This window comes from Nematolebias whitei, chromosome 8, assembly GCF_014905685.2.
Source record: "Nematolebias whitei isolate Nwh7 chromosome 8, NemWhi1, whole genome shotgun sequence".
Lineage (NCBI taxonomy): Eukaryota > Metazoa > Chordata > Actinopteri > Cyprinodontiformes > Rivulidae > Nematolebias > Nematolebias whitei.
This window is the reverse complement of record NC_056505.1, coordinates 30,880,987-30,887,803: the sequence shown is the minus strand read 5'-3', so window position 1 is coordinate 30,887,803 and position 6,817 is coordinate 30,880,987.

Below are 6,817 nucleotides of genomic sequence, written 5' to 3'. Positions count from 1 at the left end.
TATATTTGCCATACAACAAGTGACACGTACCCACGTGACTCACTACAGCTCTCCAACATCCCTCCGCCTGCACCAGCTGAGTAAAGCGAGCATGCATGGGAGGACCAGCTGTTGCAGTTCTTTGAAATTTAAGCATCAGTCAAAAACTGCGTTATGAATACGGAAAAAAAACAAAAAAACATATGCAAGTCGCTTCAGCATATAAGTCGCAGGACTGACAAATCTATGCGTAAAACTGCGCCTTATACACCAGAAACTACGGTACGCATTTTATACTGTTCTCGGTGTACATGACGCAGTACCACCAGCTGTTCCAATAATACTATTTTTTGTTCGTTTTGACAGTTTTCTGCTTGCTTGAGGTGTTTTTTGCTTTGTGAAAAAATGTACACAAGCGTAGCGGCTCATGTCTTTATGAAACATTTCTCACGAGTTGACAGTTATAATTAAGTGTGTTAGTATTACACACTTTTACTGGCTTAAAGAGCCCTTTTACACAGATAACACAATATGATTACTAATAAGTTAAACTGCTCATTTAGTCATAATCCAGTTTTCTTCTGGAAAAGCCTGCATCTCCAGACACACAGTGATGTTGCTTTGAAACTTCCCACCTATAAACATTTTTGCAGAAAAATTGCACCCTCGGACACGACAAAAGCAGGTCCCCAGAAGAAGCTTTCTCTCCCAGCAGGACAGCAGTAAGCCTTGTGAAAACTAGGGATGGCCTTGAAGAGTAACAAGAGTCTTAAGTGTTCAGTTGACCTACAAACTCCCCAGACACCAATCTGTTGGGATCTGACGGCGTTTAAGCAAGGCCAATCAACAAAAGCCTCCAAACCAGCACCCCGCAGAGCCCGGGGGATCAGCTGCTATACTGTTCCATTAGCAGACACCTCGGGTGAGCCCCACATGTTCAAGGTCTGTCCCTGAGCTGCTTTGGTGGCTAAAAGGGGATTTGTTTAATATTTGGTGGGCAGTTCTGATGTCTGATCTGTGTATTTGTCACTTTACAGCCTATTTTATGTCTTTAATAGCAGCTTAATTTAACTATCTCTATACGTATGTTTGTAGCCTAAAATCTACTTTTACTTATTGTTAACCAAAAATAATAAAAATTAGGGTGTCATTTACATGTTTAATTTTTTTAAAAGTTTAGTTTATTTGTTCTTTTTTTAAATTTACATGTATAATATCTGTGAATCTGAGTTTTCTTTGAATACACCAGCTCCCTCTTACAGTCCTTTCAACATGCATGTTAGGTAAAATGATGGTTTTAAATCCAATCTCTGAAGATCTTCTGAATCCATACGTATTTATATTTGTCTAAATATAATTGGACAGTTTTATTACTCAAGCTTTCTCTCACTGCACACAGACGAGGAATTCATTGTGAGAATTAATTCAGATTTTAAAAAGTACAAGATTTAGTAACTCAAATTTTGACTTTCCTCCATTGCCTCTTTTTTAATTTTTTTTAAATTGAACTTAAATTACTTTTTTTAAACTGACGAATAAACAACAAAACCGAAGCATGAGGTGAAACTAAAGAAGATTATATAATTTAAATCTCCAGCACAATATTTCCTCCAGGTCAATCCCAGATAAATGCAGATGATTAATTACGTTGCTGTACAATAAATTAAAGTAATACTTCACAATTACGAAGCTCGATACTAAATATTTAAATATATATTTTTGTGTCCTAATTTAAAATGTTAGAGGAGGTATTCACAGCCGTCCTTTAATTGACCAAATAAATGACCAATGGTATGCAAGTGGAGCAGCATTAACCTTGTTAAAAGTTGTGCAAAATACTTACAGTGTGTTTAATCCACTCCACACACATTTAGTCTTTTTTTTCCATTTTAAAACATAAAGACAATGATTTTTCTCCGTTATCACACAGTGATGAGTATGTTGTGGGTGATGAGGAGGTTCAGTGTCTTATTCACTTTAACATGTTGAAGGACTGGGATTTAAATATGTGATAACGCAAATAAAGCGACATTTATTTGATGTTGTGATACTTTTGTTAAGCATTTTGGTAAAAGTTTCTGTTTTAAATGTGCTCTTTAAATAAATCTGACTTGACTTGACTTGACTAAACAGCCTGATCTTCTGGTTGGATGATGGTGAGAACCACTCAAACCACGAAACAAGAAAGAAAACATGGAGTAAAATATTATTCAGGTCTGAGTTAGTCTTAGGTTCTGGGCAGGTTTTACCTAAATAAAGGAAGTTCATCTCAAAAGGTTCCCATAACACACTGCTGTGAGAAAAAAAGAAGATTTTGGAGTTTAACACTGGCCAATGCAATGGAGTTTGTTTGCATATTTCATTAATTGTGCATCTATAAGTGCTGAAATTGAAAATGTTGCTGTGACAGACACATGGAGATTGTTATTTGGCTGCTCTTAAAGCCATTTATCACATTGTGGCACCAACACACCATCAACAGCCTCCTGCTCGTTGTAAAATGGGAGATATTTGTGGCTGCTGTGAGGCAAACAATTTAATAAATCAGTTCATTGCAGCATACACAATGCCCATGGGCTTTACAAGCAAGAAACATGCTCCGGCATCTAAAGACCATAAGAAGACAGATGAGAAAACAACTATTTGATAGTCTCTTAAAAAAAAAGAGCAAACCTCAACAGAAACATTTTTATTCCTAGGAGGGTGTGGAGGATTTATGAAGCAACGAGTGTAGATTTAACTGTAAGTACATGAAGATCTTTTAACTGTGTTTGCTGCATTTTTTATTTACTGTCAAAGGTGAAAGGTGAAAGGGCAATAATGTTTGTTTGTTGTGCTATCAAAATATCCCACAAACCACTGGAGAGGTTTTAATGAAACAACCACAAAAATAACCATCGGCTGTACATCTAGAACGTTTTAACTTTTGGAGTCAACCCAATTCAACTGGGCTGCTGCAGCCAAGTAACCTAAAGGTGGCGGGTGATATGCATTCCTTCAAGGAATGCCAAGTCTTTCATTAAATTAGATCAGGTGTTCTCAAGCTTTTTAGTTCAGGGACCCCTTACAGGGGAGAAAAAGTTTCAGGGACTTCCTCATCACCCTCATGTTTATTAAATAAATGTCTTCAGTTTGTCTCTTTAATGCAATGGGAAAATTTGTGTAACATAAATATCCTGATACATGCTCAATAATCCAGGTAGAAAAATCTAAAAAAGTTAAATCTGGTCCTCTGGACATTCATCCATCCATCCATCCATTTTCTTTGCCCGCTTATTCCATTTTGGGTCACGGGGGTCGCTGGTGCCCATGTCCAGCAATCACTGTGCGAGGGGCGGGGTACACCCTGGACGGGTCGCAAGTCCATCACAGGGCCACATAGAGACAAACGAGACAAACAAACATTCACTCTCTCACTCACACCTAGGGACAATTTAGAGTTACCAATCAGCCTAACATGCATGTTTTTGGACTGTGGGAGGAAACCGGAGTACCCGGAGAAAACCCACGCATGCACGGAGAGAACATGCAAACTCCACCCAGAAAGGCCCCTGGACCGGGGTTTGAACCAGGGACCTGCTCGCTGAGAGGCAGCAGCTCTACCAGTTGCGCCACCGTGCTCCTCTGGACATTCAAAAAACAAAATAAAGCAAAACAACAACAAAAAAAGTAGAACCGTTTCATCTTTCATCCGAGAGACGTCCTCAGTCTGAGGTGCTGTTTTCAGCTCAGTCTCTTAAATAGCACCTTCTCAGAGTGGATCAACCAGTTTGCACATCCCAGTGGCTTTTAAACCCCAAAATACATTACGGCAAAGACTGGTGCATCCCAAAGATCCAGTCCCCCGGCACAAACAGAGTAATATTGTGTATGCTGTTCAGTGTCAGGAGGGCTGTGATCAGTCTTACATCGGGGAAACTAAACAGCCACTGGCCAAAAGGATGGCCCAGCACAGAAGATCAACATCATCAGGCCAGGATTCTGCGGTCTACACTCATCTCCAGGCCAGCGGTCACTCTTTCAGGGATGAAGATGTGCACATCCTGGATAGAGAGGAACAGTGGTTTGAGAGAGGAGTAAAGGAGGCCATCTTTGTGAAAAGAAATCGTCCATCATTAAACAGGGGTGGAGGCCTCCGGGTTCAACTGTCCCCCTCTTACAATGCTGTGATTGCTAGTATCACTCAGCCCTCTGTGAACAGTAAACAGCCATCAGTGTGCTAATGATCCATTGTTAGGCTGATGGTCCTTCTTGAGCATGTGATCAGCTGGTTTTGGTTGTCAGCAGCAAAACTGGTTGATCCACTCTGAGAAGGTGCTATTTAAGAGACTGAGCTGAATACAGCTCCTCAGACTGAGGAAGTCTCTGATGAAAGACAAAATGTTTCTACTTTTTTTTGTTGTTGTTTTGCTTTATTTTATTTTTTGAATGTCCAGAGGACCAGATTGAACTTTTTTAGATGTAACATAAATACTTAAGACCTGTTCTTTAATAGTGTTAATAACTTTTTTTATACTTTTAAACACGGGGTATTATTCATTCAAGGCACACTTAATTAACAATTTTTTTTATTTTAACTTCCCAAAATTACTGTTTTGAGAAACTTAACCATCAAAAACCACTTTAAAACTTTAACTATTCACATAATGAACATAATAAATGTGTTGCCACTTCTTCAAATTATTACAGAAAACTCTTGACATAAAACTGAACAGAATCATAACAGCAGTAGTCATACCAAGTAACAGGGCTTCATTTGTAAACTGATCGACACCAGAACACAAATAGTGAGCGGGTCGGTGGGGTGGTGGGGGTCTGAGGGTCCTCCCACAGAAAATTTTTAATAAAGTAGAAGTGATTTCTTGCATTTTGGTGTATTTTAACTACAGCTTGTAAAAAAAAATAAAAATAATAATTTTTAAAAATGGGGGGAGGGGGGGAGGCGGGGGGGACAACCCCCAAACACCGGCCCACAGACCCCCAGGGGTCAAGGGCCCCCTGTTTGAGAACCACTGAATTAGATTATCCAAAAACCTAGCAAGCTGATGTCAGTGATGTGTGATAAAAAGATAAGAAAACAGTTGCAGATAAATGTAACAGTTATGCTAATGCAATGATAATGTAATGCTTATGCTATGCTAATATTTAAGACCAACAAGAAAAAAAAAGATCAGGACATGTATACGCTGTTCAAATAATAAAGTCTAAAATAATTTTGTGTCATAATTACCTTTAAAACATATATTTAGCTGCATGGAGCAGGTTTAATTCAGTTTGCATTCAAGTTAGTTTAAACATTATACATTTTCAATTTTCAACATGTCAGAATATATTTATTTCAAGCGGAGTTATGAAATCTGTCTGTGACCTATTGTAAAAGCACAAAGAGCTTAAAAATGGATGTGTTTTCAAAGGGACAAAAGCATTATACAGACCAGCTTAAAAAGATCCTGTCCTCAAAGACTCTCTAATGGATTTTGCTCCTGCCAGGTGTTTGTGTACGCCATAAAGAGATAAAGTAACTTGTCAGTAAAATCCTGCCAGTTACAAAAAGCTTTTGAGCTGAAGCTACTCTGACCCCAAATCAACACTGCAGACTGCGAAAGCAGCAGACCATGCATTTACTTTGCAAGATTCGGCCTCCAAGTCAAAATATACACAAACTCACTAATTAAAAGTGAACAGAAGATAGCCTTTCTTAAAGTTCTTGATTAGATATGCTGTGATGGATTCGTAGTCGTGCGGAAAAATGGTGAGAAAATGCTGAATTCTGCAAGTCATGAACTGCCTTCTGCTGCTGAGATGTAAATCAGCGAGGCACGCTAAAATTGATGGAGCATCCTCTGGTTTTATTCCTGGCTCCTGAGATCACCCTGAATGCCCCAGCCTGTATGTACAGACACCCTAAGATGGATTACAGGCAGAAAGGAAAGGTGGGAAACAAAGAATTTCCACATCAAAGTTATCAATCACAAGGAGCCTATGCTGATTTTTGGCTCTCAGTTTGTCGTATGAAACATAATTATGAAGTGCACTGAATGCGAGGCCTGTATCCGTTTTCATCCCAAATGACGGTACTTATGCTAAGTTAATTGAGCTCATATCCCAGGATGCATGGTGAGAGGCTGTAACATTAGCCGTTTCCTGCATGCAGCTCATTGGGATGCAAGGCTGGTGCTGGCAGAGTAAACTGCGCCTTGGCAGAGATGCTGAGTCCTGGTGGTGGTGCTGCTGCTGCAGGGACATGACAGCTACAGTCTTCCCAGCCATAAATCCCTCATCCCCTCCATCCCTCCCCCTACACTCCATGGGGCGCAGAGCCACATCTGTGTATTAAGATGAAAGACAGCTAAACTCTAACTGTCCCATTGTGCCATGTCACTGGGTGAGCTCGTCCGGTTGTAGGACTTTTTCAGTGTTTCATCAGAAGCCCATCATTTACTCGTGCTCTTTTTTTCCAGATACTTCAGAGACAGAAAAGGGGGGGAGTTGGGAGTCACTCCATCTCCACAGAGTGTGAACCTATTTATGCCACCTCCTTTACTTGTCCCACTCAGAATCAAAGCCACATCCAAAGCTTTTCTCTAGCCATGCCGCTCATGAACACGAGCGTGTAATACACTGAATGGGTGTGATGATTGTTAAGCCTTTCCCGCTCTTTCCAAAACAAAAATAATCACCCACAGACTAATTTATGGAGTGCACTTAAACACTTGTGTTGCTGACGACATGGAGTATTTGCTGCCGTGTGTTGTAGGACAGACGAGAACCGGTTTCACTCGGTCTCTTGCTCCTCTCAATCTGCTCCCTGGCTCAGTGTGATATGACTTTGATTGTC